The sequence below is a fragment of the Crinia signifera genome, chromosome 3 (genome assembly GCF_055691185.1).
Source record: "Crinia signifera chromosome 3, ASM5569118v1, whole genome shotgun sequence".
NCBI classification, from domain to species: domain Eukaryota; kingdom Metazoa; phylum Chordata; class Amphibia; order Anura; family Myobatrachidae; genus Crinia; species Crinia signifera.
The window spans coordinates 253765139-253787968 of record NC_139219.1 but is presented as its reverse complement, the minus strand read 5'-3'; the positions used below and the strand labels follow the sequence as shown (position 1 = coordinate 253787968).

General features: G+C 42.4%; 1 protein-coding gene across 4 annotated transcripts in view; it reads right to left on the bottom strand.

The window, feature by feature from the left end:
• VEPH1 (ventricular zone expressed PH domain containing 1) overlaps positions 1 to 22830 on the bottom strand; it is a 337859-nt gene that overhangs the window by 80068 nt on the left and 234961 nt on the right. The window lies entirely within an intron of this gene.

Genomic DNA, 22830 nt, shown 5'->3' with positions numbered 1-22830 from the left:
CCAAGCCCCTGTAAGCAGTACATACACACAGACCTTACTAGTCAACCCAAGCCACTGTGTGCTGTACATACACACAGACCTTACTAGCCAACCGAAGCCCCTGTGAGCCATAAATACACACAGACCTTACTAGTGAACCAAAGGCCCTGTGAGCCGTACATACATAAACACAGACTTTACTAGCCAACCCAAGCCCCTGTAAGCGGTACATACACACAGACCTTACTTTTCAACCAGTCTAGTAAGATGTCTTGAGTGAGCACAATTATGGAGAGATTTATAAACGAACAGTTTCTTAGATAGTGCAGCAAGTTCCGTTGCACTTCACAGTAAACCAACCTCTTCCAGTGGGGATAAGTTAGGTCTTTTTTCCAGAACTTCCAATGCATGCATTTGAAGCTTGGTCCTGTTTCTTAATATTGGCCCTTATTCTGGTTTAATCGCAAAGGCAAATTCCTTCTCAAATGGACAAAGCCATGTGCACTGCAAGTCGGGCAGATGTAACATGTGCAGAGAGATTTAGACTTGGGTGAATTGTTTTGTTTCTGTGCAGGGAAAATATTGGCTTTTTATTTTTACACTGCAATATAGATCTCACTTTAAAGTAAAACCCCACCTAAATCTAATTCTCTCTGCACATGTTACATCTGCCCCACCTGCAGTGCACATGGTTTTGAGAAGGAATTTGCCTTTGCGAGTGAACCGGAATAAGGGCCATTGTACCTTCTTTCACGGTGTTACAGAACTACATATTATTACAGTACCATGGACCCATTTAAACTACTGCACAATTTACCAGACATCTTAGATGAAATCTCTTGTGTTTTGAATGAAGTTATTAAGAAATACAATATTTAACTTCTTATCTTTTAATAACTGATGATGGTGATGTTTCAAGAGGTTGACCAGCTGTGTATCACATATTACATAGCTAGAAGAAGAACAATAAAACTAATTAAAGTGATTTGTGAGTCTGCACAGTTCCGTATTAGCGGACTGATCATAGAAACTGGCAAAACCCTCCCCAACACACATTATTTTTGACTTCTTATTGTTATCACTTAAGCAGCCAATCACATTTTCGGATTACATATAGACTGCTTTTATTATTGCAAAATCCTTGGAAATGGAACTGTTGTGATTTCACAGAATTAGCTAAACACCATGTGTTCCAAATAAATTCCTGGCGCGCGGTATGCTTACATTTTGCACAGAGGTACGCATGAATACTCTGCAGGAGAGCTCTTTTTTTCTTAAATCTATTTCCACATGTGCAATCAATTACAAGGCTGACTCATGGCTCGAGATCCTCTATAAATCATAATAACAACCAGACCTGAGAGCAGGCTTCCTTGCTGGTTTGGGGGCATTTTATAGCTGTATATTACCTGACAATGCTGCAGGACTGTTTTCATTTAAGTAGCTGAACTTCTTGAAGAAATGGTTGCAAGAATACACAATGCAACTAGAGTGAACGACACAGTGATGTTCCGGACTATGGGGACGTTGGAGAGCTTCAATGACACTGTGGGGGAAATTTAGTAAGATGTGTATTCTACTTCACATGTGATGTTGCTATGGGCAACAATCAGAATCTATTTCTTATTTATTTAGCACCCTCTAGAACAGGCAAGTCCAAACTATGGCCCTCCACTATAAGTCCCATCATGCCTTGCCACAGTTTTGCTATTAGGGAATTCTAAAACTATGGCAAGGAATGCTGGGATGTGTAGTTTCACAACAGCTGGAGGGCCACAGTTTGGACATGCCTGCTCTAGAAGATAGTAGACATGATCTGATTGGTTAGCAGCATCACATGTAAAGTAGAATACACGTCTTAGTAAATTTCCCCCTGTATCTCAAATGGGTGCCGGACCCGGTCCCGACAGACGGGATCCCGACAGGCATTTACCCGATGTCGGGATCCCGACTGTCAAAACACAGACAGATGGCCATCGGCTATTTTTCCTCGTGGGGGTCCACGACCCCCATAGAGGGAGAATAGAATAGGTGGCGAGCATAGCGTGCCACCGTGCCTGCAGCATGGCGAGCACAGCGAGCCCGCAAGGGGCTTAGTCTGGGTCCGGCCAGTCGGGATCCCGACGTGGGGCTAATGACTGTCGGGATCCCGACTGTCGGACCCCTGTACCACACCCATCTCAAATAGCTGGCGCAAAACTCAATTACTATAAAACTGTATGTGTGAGCCAATGGAAAGTGACAACAGTCACAAGATGTGTGCAAGTCTGCAACAGATTCTTAGGGGTTTATTTACTAAGATAGGAGTTCTATTTCAGATGGGATGTTCCTATGGGAAACCAATCACATTACCATACCCTCCAACATGACTGATTCCAATGGCAGTTACAGAGGTTGGACTCCAGCACAGTCCAAAATTCAAAGAGGGGGGTCACATCAACTGCCAATGAGTCCAGGACAGTGATTTTTGGAGTGGCATTAGGTGTGGCTCCCCTTTTTGAATATTGAACTGTGCTGCAGCCCCAACTGCCACTGGTAAGGAAGTCCAGAAAAAGAGCATTTTGTACCTAATGGAATGGGCCATGTTGGAGGGTATGCAATATATATTATCTTCTAGATAGAAGGAGCTAAATAAGAAGTGAATTCTGATTGGTTGCCCATAGCAACATCCCATCTGAAATAGAACTCCCATTTTAGTGAATAAACCCCTCGATCGGCATACGTCACATGTGTGCTAGTAGGTGTCACCTCCCCAATTATAGTTACAGCTCATTCTATTGTATGTTAAAATGCACACACAACATAAGCATGAGCATAAACCGCACCTATCTACTTTAGCGGTGCAGTCATAATCAGCTAGTGATGAATATACGTGACTGTGCTAGTGTGCATCTGTTCAAAGTTAGGTAAAAACACATCCTTACAGTACCATGTCCTAAGTCTATCCCTTCCCTATCCTGACCACCTGTTCTGACGTACATTAAGCAGCAACATTTCCCATCTGTCTGGAGAGTGGGATATACAATTCCCAAAACCTGGGAATTTTAAGGAAGTCCTGCAGTCTCCCAGAACAGTAGGTGATTCTCTTGAATCTCTCCTTTTCCTAGAGAATCAAACATAATGGGCAGGATAATAATGGGACTCTTGGTCTGTGACTAAGAAGCCAATATGATGCAACTCCATGAGTGGGACTTAATAAGGCTCCATCTCCATCAGCTGCCACTGATCTCCCCTCTGATTAGAACGTACTGCAGAAAAGTACAAAAGTCCTGCTCCACAGGCCAGCATGAAAGGCCCTCAACCACTTGTGTGGCATCTAATGTGAGCAAGCCAGGCTGAGCATTGATAAATCTTGTAATACTTTTTTTAAATTATATAAAACATTTTTTTTTTTTAAATGAACAAATGATGTAAATAACAGTTGTTTAACCACTTGCCTGGCACTGTTGCATGTGCTACACCTACAACCAGAGCTATGAGTGCCATACATTGGTACGACTTGTCTGAGGCACAAATCGGACCAGACTTCCCTTGAACTTACACAGCGACTCCCAGGGGGTCCTTCATCCTTCATTTTTAAAAGCGATAAGTCGCATGCCATTTATCGTGTAGATGCGTAGAAGAAGGGTTCTTCTACACATCAATTGTAAATCCCTATTTGCATAAGGGCCAAAGTGAATTCTGAATTGTACTTTACAAAAATACTGCATCAACAGTTTTATATAAAACAGAGACTTTTTAAATAAACACTGGACTTCCTATCTGCTTACTTGCAGGGCCGCCGAGAGGGGAGGGGGCGGGTACATTTTACCGGGGCCCGTCAAGGGGGCCCGGGTCCAGACACACACACACACTTTTTAATTTTTTTTATTTACTTGGGCGGCGGGTGTGCAAGGCGCCGGGTCTGTGAGCAGCTGTGTATCGGCGGCGGGAGCGGCCAGGTGCCGGGTATGAAGGACCTGGAGGCAGGGTCCTCACTCACTTTCGTCTGACTTCGGGAGCTGCAGCGGCGGCAGCAGCATTCAGTCCGCCGCTGCGGAGCTCTGCAGAGTGACACTCTCGCGAGATGATGGTCTCACGAGTCTGTCTGTGTCTTCCTGCAGAAGCTGCAGCAGCCAGCTCCTGCCGCCTGCCGCCGGGGGGATGCGAATGCCCGGGACCGGACACCATGTAGGGAGGGGAAGATGAGAGGCTGAGGTCGAGCTCCAGCTGAGCTTTTGCCAAAGCTGACTGTAAGAATCTTTTTTTTTGCCTTTATACATATAGATTCTATGACTAATGCATACATAGATATATCTATATCTATCTATCTATCTATCTATCTATCTATCTATCTATCTATCTATATATATACACACACCTATAGATATAGGTATAATATATATATATATATATATATATAGAGATCTGTAGTGGATGGCACTCTGTATCAACTTTAAATCATCAGGCCGGTGCCCTCCATGCTATCTCCGCATCGGGAGTAACTTGTATAGGGGTCCACTTAGGCGGCACTCACGGCAATAAATCAGACTGAAGGCAACGTAGATTCCAACGTTTCGAAAAACCTTTAATTTTTCGTCATCAGGGTACAAAGACATAACATACAATTTCACCTTATAAACCCTCTAATACCAGTGCCCCCGCCTCTTACCTGCTGCAGCCGTGACCGGAAGTGCACGCCTCCACCCCTCTGCGTCACACAATCAGGTGCACGTTGCCAGGCAATCAAATACAAACATAGTGCAAATATTAAAAACATACAAAACGCTCCAGATTACAGACAGATAGATTAACAACTGTGACCACCATAGCAGTACAAGAACAATATGGAAAAATATGCATGATCCATATGTTATCTGAGGGCATCATCATACACGTAATAGCATAATAGCAAAAAAATTTAATTAAAGGGGAAGCCATGGATAAGTATCCAAACATCGATGTTTTTAAAGCATCCTAAATAATCTCAGTGACAATGATCTATCAAAACAACACATAATTATCAAAAATACACATAGAAAGATAAAGAGGCACTCAAAGAAGTTGCAGTTTATACAATCGACATGTGTGTCGACAATTATCAAAATCTTCAAAATGATGCAAATGATGCGATAAATTCAACTCTACAAGTATTATAAAAAAGCTCCCAGACCTCTCTGCTCATTAAGTCCCACTGGGGCAAGTGTACCCAGTCTCTGGATCCAATTAGCCTCACATTGCAATAAGAGTCTGGAGCGATCTCCTCCTCGCTTCAAAGGTGCAACGTGATCAATGATCACATAGCGCATAGAGGCCAACGTGTGTCTGTGCTCAAGGAAATGTCGGGCAACAGGCTGCTCACTTGATCCAGTTTCCAGAGCAGCCCGAATAGCTGCCCTGTGTCCAGCCATCCTCTCCCGAAGCGTGCAGTCTGTCTTCCCGACATAACCACGACCACAGGGACACAAAATCAAATACACAATGTACTTAGTCTGACACGAGACTCTATGTCGAATCATGAATTTTTTCCCACTAGAGGGATGCAGAAAATGTGGACCCGTCATCAATGATCGACATGTAATACAATTGACACATCTATAACATCCCGGCTTGGGGTTCAGAAAACCAGGAGTAGCTTTTTCTCCCATCCCTGTAACATCAGTCTTAACTACCCAGCTCCGAATATTTTTACCCCTACTATAGCAGGGCATAATGTCGACATTATTTAATGCAAGCTGAGGGTCAGTTTTTACAATGGGCCAGTGTTTTTTAGTAATCGCATTAATTTTACCGCTCTGTGTATTAAATAAATTCACCCATGGGAATTTGTTATCACTAGATTTTTTATTAGATCTTTTTAATAAATCAGCCCTGGGCATAGCAAGAGCTTTCTCACGGGCTTGTAGAAGGGGACCCTTTAAATAGCCTCTCTGTAAAAAATTATTTAACATACGGTCAATATGAATAGTCGCTTGTGTAATATCACTACAAATACGCTTCGCCCTAATAAACTGGGAATAGGGCAACCCGTACTTAAGGGATTTGGGATGAAAGCTCCCAGCATGTAAGATAGTATTCCTATCAGTTGGTTTACAATAAAGGGTGGTTTCTAAGCCCTTGTCACCCAGTGACACCTGAACATCCAAAAAACTAACGGTATGTGGATCAATACAATAACTAAATTTTATGGGGCTCAGTGAGTTGTTATGCGCTTCAATGACCTGTACAAAGGACTCCCTAGACCCAGACCAAATAATGAATACGTCATCGATATAACGAGCATAAAATTCGATGTTAGCATTAATCGATGGTTGGTTCAAAAAAATTTCTTGCTCAGCTACAAACATATAAGCGTTGGCGTACGATGGGGCCACACTGGACCCCATCGCACACCCCGCTAACTGGAGATAATGATCACCATCGAACATGAAAAAATTCTTAGTAAGTATCAATTCAAGTAAATCGGTGACAAGGTCAACGGAAGGTCCCACGTACAGGTCATTATCAGCTACAAGATCCCTGACTGCCCTTATACCATCACAATTAGGGATAATAGTGTATAATGAAGAAACATCGACACTACAAAGATGACAGTTAGGAGGCAATGATGTTTTACAAGACTCAAGACGGGTTAGGAAAGCAGTGGTATCCAGAATATATCTGGGATGTCCCACAATACAAGGTTGAAGTAAAGAATCCAAATACACAGAGGATGGCTGAAAAAGCGACCCCCGCGCCGCGATGATGGGGCGCCCAGGGGGATCAACCATCCTCTTGTGTATTTTTGGTAATGTATATATTAGTGGAACAATAGGATTTTTAGGGACCAATGCATCAGCAAGTGTCCGTGTGATTTCACCAGCAACCACATATCGATCCAATGTATTTTTCAATAATTTAGAAAACGCACAAGTAGGGTTACCACTGAGTTTAGCATACACACTGGTATCAGACAACTGATTGTCAATCTCAAGTTTATATTTGTCCAAATCCTGTATTACCACCGCCCCGCCTTTATCAGCGGGGCGGATGATAATACTGGAATTATCAGACAAACTTTTTAGAGCCAATGCCTCACCACTAGACAGATTATTAACCTGTTGACCAATACCTCGTGACTCCTCACGTTTAATAATCTCATCAACATCTGTATCAACCATGCGCATAAAAGTTTTTAATGAGGCATTATTCGATAAAGGCTCAAACCGAGATTTGGGCAACAGCTTACGCACACCTGTGGGGATAAAAGATACTGTAGGTACAGGTTCAACTTGATTAGCGCCTCTATAATATTCATGCAATTTTAATTTACGGTTCAAACAGAATTTTTCAATGTCCCATTTCATGCGATTGAACCTAACCGTAGGTACATAAGAAAGTCCACGACTGAGAACTTTTAATTCAAGGGGAGAAAGATCATAAGTAGATAGATTGACTACCGTCTGTTGCTCGATTTCGGGGGGCGCCCTCTGCGAGCAGGACCTCCTGTTCTGCCCACCGCGCCTCGACCTGCGCTTTTTCCACCTCCCACTTGGTGTCTGGTACGCACCCCTAAAGGGGTACCCGCTCCATTATTAACACCCCGTGGTAGTAGACCATCTGAATCGCTATTGCTGGTATACTCAGAAGCCTCAGAGTCAGGTTTATAACGAAAAAAGCGTTTCCTTTGGCCACCATTAAAGTCTCTTTGGCCACTCCCAATCCAGTGGTATACGTGGTTCTGATCATAATCAGTTTTAACCTTGGCAAATTTAGTCTTTTTGAACTGTATGAGATTACGTTTATAGTTCGCCAATTGACCTTTAAGCTTTTCCAGCCAATTAGTACTCTCATCTGCCACAAGTACTGCATTATAAGATTTCTCAAAGTCACTGATTTTCTCTTTAATCAATGTTAATTCACGTCCAGCTTCTTCAACAACAAGCAGCATTAAATCGAAGCTGCACTTGTTTAGCACTGCTATCCATCTCTTACAAAAGGTATTATTGTAGCGGCCGATCGTCGGGCAATTCTTAACCCTAAAGCCGCGGGGAATCAACTTTTCTTTATAATAGTCACTCAATGTCACCCCATGGTAAAAGTAGTCCAATTCACGTTGCTTCATTTTATATAAATCACGGTACAATTGTTCAGGTGTCTGTGCTTCCATATCATCGGCAAACTGTTCAGAGAACAACATTGCTGTGGCTTCATTCACGCTGAAGGACAACATGCTACCTTGTGTAGATTTAGCCATATTGAACTGGCCGGTACCGTCATCAACCTCAGCTCCGTCAGTAGCCATCATAGCGTTTGCACCACACCACACAGTGTACAAGAAAACACCAACTTCTTAAAAGCAGGTTCCCAGTAAAAGTTCAAGTTTATCCATACAAATTATGGGGTGCCGAATCCAAGAAACACAGGCAGTTGCTCACCATCTGTTTCCATGTAGAGATCTGTAGTGGATGGCACTCTGTATCAACTTTAAATCATCAGGCCGGTGCCCTCCATGCTATCTCCGCATCGGGAGTAACTTGTATAGGGGTCCACTTAGGCGGCACTCACGGCAATAAATCAGACTGAAGGCAACGTAGATTCCAACGTTTCGAAAAACCTTTAATTTTTCGTCATCAGGGTACAAAGACATAACATACAATTTCACCTTATAAACCCTCTAATACCAGTGCCCCCGCCTCTTACCTGCTGCAGCCGTGACCGGAAGTGCACGCCTCCACCCCTCTGCGTCACACAATCAGGTGCACGTTGCCAGGCAATCAAATACAAACATAGTGCAAATATTAAAAACATACAAAACGCTCCAGATTACAGACAGATAGATTAACAACTGTGACCACCATAGCAGTACAAGAACAATATGGAAAAATATGCATGATCCATATGTTATCTGAGGGCATCATCATACACGTAATAGCATAATAGCAAAAAAATTTAATTAAAGGGGAAGCCATGGATAAGTATCCAAACATCGATGTTTTTAAAGCATCCTAAATAATCTCAGTGACAATGATCTATCAAAACAACACATAATTATCAAAAATACACATAGAAAGATAAAGAGGCACTCAAAGAAGTTGCAGTTTATACAATCGACATGTGTGTCGACAATTATCAAAATCTTCAAAATGATGCAAATGATGCGATAAATTCAACTCTACAAGTATTATAAAAAAGCTCCCAGACCTCTCTGCTCATTAAGTCCCACTGGGGCAAGTGTACCCAGTCTCTGGATCCAATTAGCCTCACATTGCAATAAGAGTCTGGAGCGATCTCCTCCTCGCTTCAAAGGTGCAACGTGATCAATGATCACATAGCGCATAGAGGCCAACGTGTGTCTGTGCTCAAGGAAATGTCGGGCAACAGGCTGCTCACTTGATCCAGTTTCCAGAGCAGCCCGAATAGCTGCCCTGTGTCCAGCCATCCTCTCCCGAAGCGTGCAGTCTGTCTTCCCGACATAACCACGACCACAGGGACACAAAATCAAATACACAATGTACTTAGTCTGACACGAGACTCTATGTCGAATCATGAATTTTTTCCCACTAGAGGGATGCAGAAAATGTGGACCCGTCATCAATGATCGACATGTAATACAATTGACACATCTATAACATCCCGGCTTGGGGTTCAGAAAACCAGGAGTAGCTTTTTCTCCCATCCCTGTAACATCAGTCTTAACTACCCAGCTCCGAATATTTTTACCCCTACTATAGCAGGGCATAATGTCGACATTATTTAATGCAAGCTGAGGGTCAGTTTTTACAATGGGCCAGTGTTTTTTAGTAATCGCATTAATTTTACCGCTCTGTGTATTAAATAAATTCACCCATGGGAATTTGTTATCACTAGATTTTTTATTAGATCTTTTTAATAAATCAGCCCTGGGCATAGCAAGAGCTTTCTCACGGGCTTGTAGAAGGGGACCCTTTAAATAGCCTCTCTGTAAAAAATTATTTAACATACGGTCAATATGAATAGTCGCTTGTGTAATATCACTACAAATACGCTTCGCCCTAATAAACTGGGAATAGGGCAACCCGTACTTAAGGGATTTGGGATGAAAGCTCCCAGCATGTAAGATAGTATTCCTATCAGTTGGTTTACAATAAAGGGTGGTTTCTAAGCCCTTGTCACCCAGTGACACCTGAACATCCAAAAAACTAACGGTATGTGGATCAATACAATAAGTAAATTTTATGGGGCTCAGTGAGTTGTTATGCGCTTCAATGACCTGTACAAAGGACTCCCTAGACCCAGACCAAATAATGAATACGTCATCGATATAACGAGCATAAAATTCGATGTTAGCATTAATCGATGGTTGGTTCAAAAAAATTTCTTGCTCAGCTACAAACATATAAGCGTTGGCTTATATGTTTGTAGCTGAGCAAGGAATTTTTTTGAACCAACCATCGATTAATGCTAACATCGAATTTTATGCTCGTTATATCGATGACGTATTCATTATTTGGTCTGGGTCTAGGGAGTCCTTTGTACAGGTCATTGAAGCGCATAACAACTCACTGAGCCCCATAAAATTTACTTATTGTATTGATCCACATACCGTTAGTTTTTTGGATGTTCAGGTGTCACTGGGTGACAAGGGCTTAGAAACCACCCTTTATTGTAAACCAACTGATAGGAATACTATCTTACATGCTGGGAGCTTTCATCCCAAATCCCTTAAGTACGGGTTGCCCTATTCCCAGTTTATTAGGGCGAAGCGTATTTGTAGTGATATTACACAAGCGACTATTCATATTGACCGTATGTTAAATAATTTTTTACAGAGAGGCTATTTAAAGGGTCCCCTTCTACAAGCCCGTGAGAAAGCTCTTGCTATGCCCAGGGCTGATTTATTAAAAAGATCTAATAAAAAATCTAGTGATAACAAATTCCCATGGGTGAATTTATTTAATACACAGAGCGGTAAAATTAATGCGATTACTAAAAAACACTGGCCCATTGTAAAAACTGACCCTCAGCTTGCATTAAATAATGTCGACATTATGCCCTGCTATAGTAGGGGTAAAAATATTCGGAGCTGGGTAGTTAAGACTGATGTTACAGGGATGGGAGAAAAAGCTACTCCTGGTTTTCTGAACCCCAAGCCGGGATGTTATAGATGTGTCAATTGTATTACATGTCGATCATTGATGACGGGTCCACATTTTCTGCATCCCTCTAGTGGGAAAAAATTCATGATTCGACATAGAGTCTCGTGTCAGACTAAGTACATTGTGTATTTGATTTTGTGTCCCTGTGGTCGTGGTTATGTCGGGAAGACAGACTGCACGCTTCGGGAGAGGATGGCTGGACACAGGGCAGCTATTCGGGCTGCTCTGGAAACTGGATCAAGTGAGCAGCCTGTTGCCCGACATTTCCTTGAGCACAGACACACGTTGGCCTCTATGCGCTATGTGATCATTGATCACGTTGCACCTTTGAAGCGAGGAGGAGATCGCTCCAGACTCTTATTGCAATGTGAGGCTAATTGGATCCAGAGACTGGGTACACTTGCCCCAGTGGGACTTAATGAGCAGAGAGGTCTGGGAGCTTTTTTATAATACTTGTAGAGTTGAATTTATCGCATCATTTGCATCATTTTGAAGATTTTGATAATTGTCGACACACATGTCGATTGTATAAACTGCAACTTCTTTGAGTGCCTCTTTATCTTTCTATGTGTATTTTTGATAAATATGTGTTGTTTTGATAGATCATTGTCACTGAGATTATTTAGGATGCTTTAAAAACATCGATGTTTGGATACTTATCCATGGCTTCCCCTTTAATTAAATTTTTTTGCTATTATGCTATTACGTGTATGATGATGCCCTCAGATAACATATGGATCATGCATATTTTTCCATATTGTTCTTGTACTGCTATGGTGGTCACAGTTGTTAATCTATCTGTCTGTAATCTGGAGCGTTTTGTATGTTTTTAATATTTGCACTATGTTTGTATTTGATTGCCTGGCAACGTGCACCTGATTGTGTGACGCAGAGGGGTGGAGGCGTGCACTTCCGGTCACGGCTGCAGCAGGTAAGAGGCGGGGGCACTGGTATTAGAGGGTTTATAAGGTGAAATTGTATGTTATGTCTTTGTACCCTGATGACGAAAAATTAAAGGTTTTTCGAAACGTTGGAATCTACGTTGCCTTCAGTCTGATTTATTGCCGTGAGTGCCGCCTAAGTGGACCCCTATACAAGTTACTCCCGATGCGGAGATAGCATGGAGGGCACCGGCCTGATGATTTAAAGTTGATACAGAGTGCCATCCACTACAGATCTCTACATGGAAACAGATGGTGAGCAACTGCCTGTGTTTCTTGGATTCGGCACCCCATAATTTGTATGGATAAACTTGAACTTTTACTGGGAACCTGCTTTTAAGAAGTTGGTGTTTTCTTGTACACTGTGTGGTGTGGTGCAAACGCTATGATGGCTACTGACGGAGCTGAGGTTGATGACGGTACCGGCCAGTTCAATATGGCTAAATCTACACAAGGTAGCATGTTGTCCTTCAGCGTGAATGAAGCCACAGCAATGTTGTTCTCTGAACAGTTTGCCGATGATATGGAAGCACAGACACCTGAACAATTGTACCGTGATTTATATAAAATGAAGCAACGTGAATTGGACTACTTTTACCATGGGGTGACATTGAGTGACTATTATAAAGAAAAGTTGATTCCCCGCGGCTTTAGGGTTAAGAATTGCCCGACGATCGGCCGCTACAATAATACCTTTTGTAAGAGATGGATAGCAGTGCTAAACAAGTGCAGCTTCGATTTAATGCTGCTTGTTGTTGAAGAAGCTGGACGTGAATTAACATTGATTAAAGAGAAAATCAGTGACTTTGAGAAATCTTATAATGCAGTACTTGTGGCAGATGAGAGTACTAATTGGCTGGAAAAGCTTAAAGGTCAATTGGCGAACTATAAACGTAATCTCATACAGTTCAAAAAGACTAAATTTGCCAAGGTTAAAACTGATTATGATCAGAACCACGTATACCACTGGATTGGGAGTGGCCAAAGAGACTTTAATGGTGGCCAAAGGAAACGCTTTTTTCGTTATAAACCTGACTCTGAGGCTTCTGAGTATACCAGCAATAGCGATTCAGATGGTCTACTACCACGGGGTGTTAATAATGGAGCGGGTACCCCTTTAGGGGTGCGTACCAGACACCAAGTGGGAGGTGGAAAAAGCGCAGGTCGAGGCGCGGTGGGCAGAACAGGAGGTCCTGCTCGCAGAGGGCGCCCCCCGAAATCGAGCAACAGACGGTAGTCAATCTATCTACTTATGATCTTTCTCCCCTTGAATTAAAAGTTCTCAGTCGTGGACTTTCTTATGTACCTACGGTTAGGTTCAATCGCATGAAATGGGACATTGAAAAATTCTGTTTGAACCGTAAATTAAAATTGCATGAATATTATAGAGGCGCTAATCAAGTTGAACCTGTACCTACAGTATCTTTTATCCCCACAGGTGTGCGTAAGCTGTTGCCCAAATCTCGGTTTGAGCCTTTATCGAATAATGCCTCATTAAAAACTTTTATGCGCATGGTTGATACAGATGTTGATGAGATTATTAAACGTGAGGAGTCACGAGGTATTGGTCAACAGGTTAATAATCTGTCTAGTGGTGAGGCATTGGCTCTAAAAAGTTTGTCTGATAATTCCAGTATTATCATCCGCCCCGCTGATAAAGGCGGGGCGGTGGTAATACAGGATTTGGACAAATATAAATTTGAGATTGACAATCAGTTGTCTGATACCAGTGTGTATGCTAAACTCAGTGGTAACCCTACTTGTGCGTTTTCTAAATTATTGAAAAATACATTGGATCGATATGTGGTTGCTGGTGAAATCACACGGACACTTGCTGATGCATTGGTCCCTAAAAATCCTATTGTTCCACTAATATATACATTACCAAAAATACACAAGAGGATGGTTGATCCCCCTGGGCGCCCCATCATCGCGGCGCGGGGGTCGCTTTTTCAGCCATCCTCTGTGTATTTGGATTCTTTACTTCAACCTTGTATTGTGGGACATCCCAGATATATTCTGGATACCACTGCTTTCCTAACCCGTCTTGAGTCTTGTAAAACATCATTGCCTCCTAACTGTCATCTTTGTAGTGTCGATGTTTCTTCATTATACACTATTATCCCTAATTGTGATGGTATAAGGGCAGTCAGGGATCTTGTAGCTGATAATGACCTGTACGTGGGACCTTCCGTTGACCTTGTCACCGATTTACTTGAATTGATACTTACTAAGAATTTTTTCATGTTCGATGGTGATCATTATCTCCAGTTAGCGGGGTGTGCGATGGGGTCCAGTGTGGCCCCATCGTACGCCAACGCTTATATGTTTGTAGCTGAGCAAGAAATTTTTTTGAACCAACCATCGATTAATGCTAACATCGAATTTTATGCTCGTTATATCGATGACGTATTCATTATTTGGTCTGGGTCTAGGGAGTCCTTTGTACAGGTCATTGAAGCGCATAACAACTCACTGAGCCCCATAAAATTTACTTATTGTATTGATCCACATACCGTTAGTTTTTTGGATGTTCAGGTGTCACTGGGTGACAAGGGCTTAGAAACCACCCTTTATTGTAAACCAACTGATAGGAATACTATCTTACATGCTGGGAGCTTTCATCCCAAATCCCTTAAGTACGGGTTGCCCTATTCCCAGTTTATTAGGGCGAAGCGTATTTGTAGTGATATTACACAAGCGACTATTCATATTGACCGTATGTTAAATAATTTTTTACAGAGAGGCTATTTAAAGGGTCCCCTTCTACAAGCCCGTGAGAAAGCTCTTGCTATGCCCAGGGCTGATTTATTAAAAAGATCTAATAAAAAATCTAGTGATAACAAATTCCCATGGGTGAATTTATTTAATACACAGAGCGGTAAAATTAATGCGATTACTAAAAAACACTGGCCCATTGTAAAAACTGACCCTCAGCTTGCATTAAATAATGTCGACATTATGCCCTGCTATAGTAGGGGTAAAAATATTCGGAGCTGGGTAGTTAAGACTGATGTTACAGGGATGGGAGAAAAAGCTACTCCTGGTTTTCTGAACCCCAAGCCGGGATGTTATAGATGTGTCAATTGTATTACATGTCGATCATTGATGACGGGTCCACATTTTCTGCATCCCTCTAGTGGGAAAAAATTCATGATTCGACATAGAGTCTCGTGTCAGACTAAGTACATTGTGTATTTGATTTTGTGTCCCTGTGGTCGTGGTTATGTCGGGAAGACAGACTGCACGCTTCGGGAGAGGATGGCTGGACACAGGGCAGCTATTCGGGCTGCTCTGGAAACTGGATCAAGTGAGCAGCCTGTTGCCCGACATTTCCTTGAGCACAGACACACGTTGGCCTCTATGCGCTATGTGATCATTGATCACGTTGCACCTTTGAAGCGAGGAGGAGATCGCTCCAGACTCTTATTGCAATGTGAGGCTAATTGGATCCAGAGACTGGGTACACTTGCCCCAGTGGGACTTAATGAGCAGAGAGGTCTGGGAGCTTTTTTATAATACTTGTAGAGTTGAATTTATCGCATCATTTGCATCATTTTGAAGATTTTGATAATTGTCGACACACATGTCGATTGTATAAACTGCAACTTCTTTGAGTGCCTCTTTATCTTTCTATGTGTATTTTTGATAATTATGTGTTGTTTTGATAGATCATTGTCACTGAGATTATTTAGGATGCTTTAAAAACATCGATGTTTGGATACTTATCCATGGCTTCCCCTTTAATTAAATTTTTTTGCTATTATGCTATTACGTGTATGATGATGCCCTCAGATAACATATGGATCATGCATATTTTTCCATATTGTTCTTGTACTGCTATGGTGGTCACAGTTGTTAATCTATCTGTCTGTAATCTGGAGCGTTTTGTATGTTTTTAATATTTGCACTATGTTTGTATTTGATTGCCTGGCAACGTGCACCTGATTGTGTGACGCAGAGGGGTGGAGGCGTGCACTTCCGGTCACGGCTGCAGCAGGTAAGAGGCGGGGGCACTGGTATTAGAGGGTTTATAAGGTGAAATTGTATGTTATGTCTTTGTACCCTGATGACGAAAAATTAAAGGTTTTTCGAAACGTTGGAATCTACGTTGCCTTCAGTCTGATTTATTGCCGTGAGTGCCGCCTAAGTGGACCCCTATATATATATATATATATATATATATATATATATATATATATATATATATATATATAAAAGGATTCTTTTTGCCCGGCACTCGCTGGTTGAATAAACTTGTAGCACCCGGTGCCCTCCTTAGTGGGGTCTTACAACCTTGTAGATAGTGGGTACAGACAGGCGGCACTCTCAGGGTTTCTTGGTAAAAAACATGGTATTTATTTTCAAACACGATCCAACATGTTTCGGGTCTTGCCCGTCCTCAGGGATTATATATATATATATATATATATATGTCTGTGCCCCCCACAGGAGATAAGATAGAGGGAGTCTATAACAGTGGCACTCTGGAGGCTTATTTCAATGTATAGAAAGCTTTATTGTAAAAAAATAGCCGTAATCTCAAATGGTCCAACGTTTCAGCAAGTGTCGCCCTCTCACCTTGAAAACGAAAAGTCGGACCTTTTGAGTGCCACTGTTATAAACGGGTGCTGGACAGGGTCACGACACAGGCATTTACCCGACGTTGGAATCCTGACTGTCAAAAGACCGAGAGCTGGGTTCCTGGCGGCTACCTGCCATTTTCCTTCATGGGGAGGGAGAATAGAATAGGTGGCGAGCATAGCGAGCCACTGTGCCCGCAGCGTGGCGAGTGCAGCGATCCCGCAAGTGGCTTAGTTGCCACATGCGGTAAAGCCGCTGCCCCAGCATTGGGAAGCCGTGGATGTGTCAGTGCAGCTCTTCTCTGCCGAACCTCCAGCCACCCGCCTGCAGTGATGTAGTCCACCTGCCCCCGTCGACCCCCTCAGTGTGGCAGTTGCTGCTACGGAACTTTGCCCCTCCTCATTGCCTCTGGCAGAGCATGTTAACCCCATGGCAACAAGCATATTAACCCCTGGCAAAGCATGTAACTCCTGGCAGAGCATGTAACTCCTGACAGAGCATGTAACTCCATGGCAACTAGCATGTTAACCTCATGGCAATGAGCATGTTAACTCCTGGCAGAGCATGTAACTCCTGGTAGAACATGTAAACCCATGGCAATGAGCATGATAACTCCTGGCAGAGCAGGTAAACCCATGGCAATGAGCATGTAAACCCATGGCAATGAGCATGATAACGCCTAACAGAGCATGATAACCCCTAGCATCAAGCATGAAACCCATAGCAATGAGCATGTAGTTAAGTGGAACTTACTGTATGTGGCATAATATGTAATTATGGCATGTGGTATTATATGTAATAGGCATTACAATGTGTATCATAATGAGTAATGGGCATTACGGCGTGTGGAATAACATGTAATGGGAATTATGGCGTGTGGTAAAATATGTGACAGGTATTTCAGTGTGTGGCATAAAGTGTACTGGGCATTACAGTGTGTGTCATAACGAGTAATGGGCATTATGGCATGTGGTATATTCTGTAATGGGTGTTTGACATGTGTAATAGGCATTACAGTGAAATTTTTTAAGCACACTGTCCCTATCTCCGGCTCTACACTTTCATTTTGTATCCTACATTTTAAAGAAATTTAGCGAGCCCTGGTGTGTATGTGTGTATGTGTATATATATATATATATATATATATATATATATATGTAATGTTAGAAGGTCCGGCACTCCTCACTGGCTCCTGCTGTGCTGATGTTTCTTGGCCTGGGTGCCCGCTGTTCACTGGGGGTACCAGCGCTTGAATATTACATGCCAAAAATAGTGTCACTCCAGGTACTTAGTAGAAATGCTTTTACTGTTGGTCTTCAGTGTTTCGGGCCGGAGCCCGTCTTCAGGACAGAAAACGTTTTCTGTCCTGAAGACGGGCTCCGGCCCGAAACACTGTAGACCAACAGTAAAAGCATTTCTACTAAGTACCTGGAGTGACGCTATTTTTTGCATGTAATATATATATATATATATATATATATGCAAATATTTTTATGTTCCGGGTAGAGGAGGAGATTTTCTTTAAGGATCATCATATAGAGGGCGTATATTTTTTTACACCCGCTATACAGATGACTTGCTTATTTTTTGGGGCCCAGCTGAGGATCTGGTCAGACACATTGAACAACACAACCTAACATCCAGTCCTGTCAAATTCACCTTTACACATAGCAAAGAGTGTATAACGTTTTTGGATGTGGAGATCAGATGTGAAGCAGGCCAATTATCTACCAGTTTATTTACTAAATCCAATGATAGAAATAATATGCTACACTATTCTAGCTGCCATCCAAGATCTTCAGTTCGGGGGTTACCCTACTCGCAGTTGTTGCGCACTAAACACATAAAATCTGACCCCACCAGAGCAGCAATACAGATGGATTCAATGATTGAAAAATTTGAAGATAGGGGGTATCCAACTTCGGTTCTTGAGGCAGCTAAAATTAAAGTTGATGCTATGGATAGGAAGGATTTGCTAATGCCCAAAGCAATTGCCAAGGAATTGGGCAATCGGATGCCCTGGGTTACCACCTATAACTCCAGCAGTGAAAAGGTAAATATAACATCCAAGAAATTGTGGAATATGGTTAAGTCAGATCCTGACCTAGGTCTGCAAACCACAGACTTACTAACTTGCTATAAAAGACCTAAGAACCTCAAAGATGCATTAGTAAAGACCGATATTCTTATCGGCCCGAGCAATAAGAGCTCCAATAAGGGGAACATACGCTGCACTTGTACCACCTGCCGTTTTTTAATGGTAGGAAATACTTTCCCACACCCACAAACTGGGAAACCTTTGCTTATTAACCATACACTCACATGCAATACCAGGTATGTGGTGTACCAAATAGTCTGTCCCTGTGGGTTGTCAAATATTGGCAAAACTGAACGTTCTTTCAAAGAACTTATGGCAGCCCACAGGTCAGCTATTAAAAATGCCCTCCTCACTGGGAAAAATGAACAACCAGTGGCCTGTCATTGGGCCTCAGCATCCCATGCAATGTCCCAATTAAAATATGACATGATTGATCATGTGCCAGGGTCATTGAGGGGTGGCAATAGAGGACTAAGGGCCTTATTCTGGATGGTGCGGCCGGGCCGTACGCGTACGTTCCGGGGTTTTTCATGATCTGCGCATGCGTACATTCGCTAATGCGCAGGCGCGAACACTCCACAACGCTTACGGACGGGTCTCTCCGTGCGAAAAAACCTGTACGCGAGTGTACGGGCATTGGGGGCGGCATAGGGGCGTGTTGAGGGGAGCGGACGAAATAATGAGGGAAAATGGGCGTAAATATGGGCGTACACGGGGGTGTGCACCAAAAATGAGCGGTGCTACTACCGCACGATCGCCTAAAGCACCGTTCATTTCGGACACAAAACAGGCGGCCGCCAACCGCCAGCTCAGACCACCCCTACAGATACCGCATGCCTGCGTGCGCCTGGGTTTGCTAATTTACGCTGATTACTATTCAAACACATACACCTGAATGTAATAACCAATGCTGCAGCCTATTAAGTCCAAACCATGATTTCACTACCTGCAAGCCACACACAGCACTCAAACACATTGGAAGCTTATCTTTCTATACTTCTCTACATTTAAAGGTTTGTTTAATTTAAGGTAAGAATCTTTGTAAGACCTGCTTATATATGCTAAGGTAGGTATTTGTTAAACAGTTAGACACATTCACTACGTGCTTTCATAGACTTTACACAGTAGCACACTCAATCTACACAAGTCGACATGTGTCAACGTGTTCACTCTAATACAAACATAGGTTTTGTATTTATGATACAATAACATAAACCACATCTAACACCTACAAAGGATGTTTCAGCAATGTTTTAAGCCCATGCCCACTATTTTGCACTTTAATTAATTCAATCACTTAATTAATTTTCATAATTATAGTTGAAAGGCAAGATTTGCAGGTCCATATATGTGAAGGGTATGCCAGCGTACACGGACGTACGCTCACTCTCACGAGCGGTGACATAAGCTGAGTTTTCTATTGAAAACAATAGGGACCCGTCCGTGCAAGCTGGCGTACGCTCAGATAGCCGCAAGAAGTCGGTGGAAAGACGGACGAGAGACGTCCGTAAACGGTGGTGTACGCTCAATTGTACGCAAGTTGTCGGAGTGTAAGGGCTGGTCCGTCCGTGTACGTTGGCGTACGCTCAATTGTACGCCACTCCCCTTCGACGTTGTTTCTGCCCGTACGTATGCGGCTGATTTGTGGGTGGACTTAACCCCAACGGCCGCGTACGGATAGCGTACGTTAATAGCGAACGTACGCACGTTTGGCCGCTACGATTAGAATAACCTCCTCAGTCTGTTAAAAAGTGAACTAGGTGGATCCTCAGATTAGGGACCGTAACCCCGAATGGGTTGAATGACCACTTGGGTATTAGTGTGCTATCCCTTTAAATATGGCTAGACTGTATAAACATGATTTTTTCAATTTTTTTCACCTTTCTTGTCTTTTAAATGTTCAATTGATTCTGGGTTATAATCGCCTTATGATCAAAAAGGATGTGCTGACCTTTAGAGGTCCGCTTACATTCAATGTGATATATATGCCATAATGTTGGTTGTATTTAATTCTTTCTTTTATAGGTATGCATTATTCATTAGAACGTCCAGTACCCACTGGAGTGTCATCCGTGGGTCTTATACTGGGTGTTATGCCATGTTCTATGTACTATGTGGTTTTAAATGTTGCTTTTTCTTTCTCTCTTTTTTTGTTTAGGGTTGCTATGTGACGATCTCCGTCGACGCTAGGAGAGGCGTCAGCGGAATGACATCATTCCTCCTGCGCCGCCGCTCGGGTGCATGGTCCCGTTCGTGGCAATGCGGAGCTCTTAGATGCATATAAGGTAGGACACTGTTTGTATTTTTTGTTAGCCTTGATGAAAATGCCCTAGCCAGCATTGAAACGTTGGTGATTATTTGCTGAATAAAACGATTGAATTTCTTCAAGTCTTTGGAGTGCCACATTGCCTTCCTTGTATATATATATAGCGAGAGAGAGAGAGTGGCATTGCAATAACTGAAACTCAAAAAGCTCCCGCCGCAGACCGATGGTGGCATGGCGGAGCCAACGCCGGCGGATTGTGCGTGGAGCGCCCTCCATGGGGGCCCCGGGAAATTTTTGTACCGGGGCCCAGGATTTCTCTTGGCAGCCCTGCTTACTTGACTCAGAAATCTGGACTATATTCTAAGGCTGTTTAGGTCATTCTAAAGACCTATAAATAAGGCACCAACCTACAATTCTTGTCTATGTTTTTGTTCTCCAACTCCCCTCCAACGGGGAATTGTGTAGGTCAGGCAGCCTCACCACAGACACAGTGAATAGCTTTATATTTAAGCACGTTTAAGGGGTATTGTGTGTAGTATAATATGTGCACACTTGTTAATGAAATTGCACTGAATTTGATTTGAATAGCACTTATTTATGTAAATTAGTAATAAAAATAAATCAATCATTTTGGAACATTTTATGAAAAAATATATGCCAGTTAAGTTGTGATTGGCAACCTAAATTGGATGGTAACTATGAACACAATCAGGTATTCCCTTACTGTCAGAAGTAATACAAAGTATAAATAGGACAAAAGCCAAACTGAATGATGGGATGGACTTAAAGTAATGGTGTGTACATACTTGTACAATTTAGACTATATTACAATTTAGACTCTCTGCATACAATATATACAATTTAGACTATCTGCATACAATTTAGACTATATAGTGCAGATCTGCACTACTGTATATAGTCTATGCAGCCAAGACTTTCTGGCTGCTATACGGGAGCGCGCATCAGGATCGTATCGGGATCGCAAGGGTTAAAACCTGTGCGATCTGCATGAGATCCAGATGAGATTTTGACTATATAGTCAAAATCTCATGCACATTGTACAAGTGTGTAGTCGAATAGCAAGGGGATCTCACCGTGTACACACCATAAGAGATTTTGCAATGAGTACCGGTATATCTCCTTTTTTGCCTTTTATATATAGATTCATGATTTGTGCCCTTTACATTATTTGTCTTATTTTTTTCTCCTTACAGTAATGCCCCGTACACATTATGCCACACACCATAATGCCCCTTACACATTATGCCCCTGACACATTATGCCCTTCCATGCACAATAAGACTCTCCACTAGCCTCCAAACTTTCAACTGTTCCCTGAAAACTCACCTCCAGGCAAGCCTATCATATTTAAGTTCCACATGCATACCCTCGCATTTATGTATTATATACTGTATATACTTAATTATGTATTGCAGTATATACTGTAGCTTTTCTTCTGTACTTGTAACTTGGTGGGATTGCTATGCTACAGTATTACTGGTGCCTGTCCTTGTGTTTCCCTCCTATGTCCCAATAGATCGTAAGCTTGCAGCGGGGCCCTCCTACCTCCAAGTCTGTCTATTGTTACGCAGTTTGTTTTATCACTGTCTACACTTGTAAAGCGCAATGGAATCTGCTGCGCTATATAAGAAACTGTTAATAAATAAAAAATTATGCCACACACCATAATGCCCCTTACACATTATTTCACACACCATAATGCCCCTTACACAATATAATAACCAAGTTCCCTTGAAGATTGACAAGGCTCTTATAACCCAGTCGCTGTACAAAATGGGGGAATTGTCAAATCCACAGATAGAAATAAATAAAAAGAAAAAACAGCGCTATAGTGAGGAATTATTA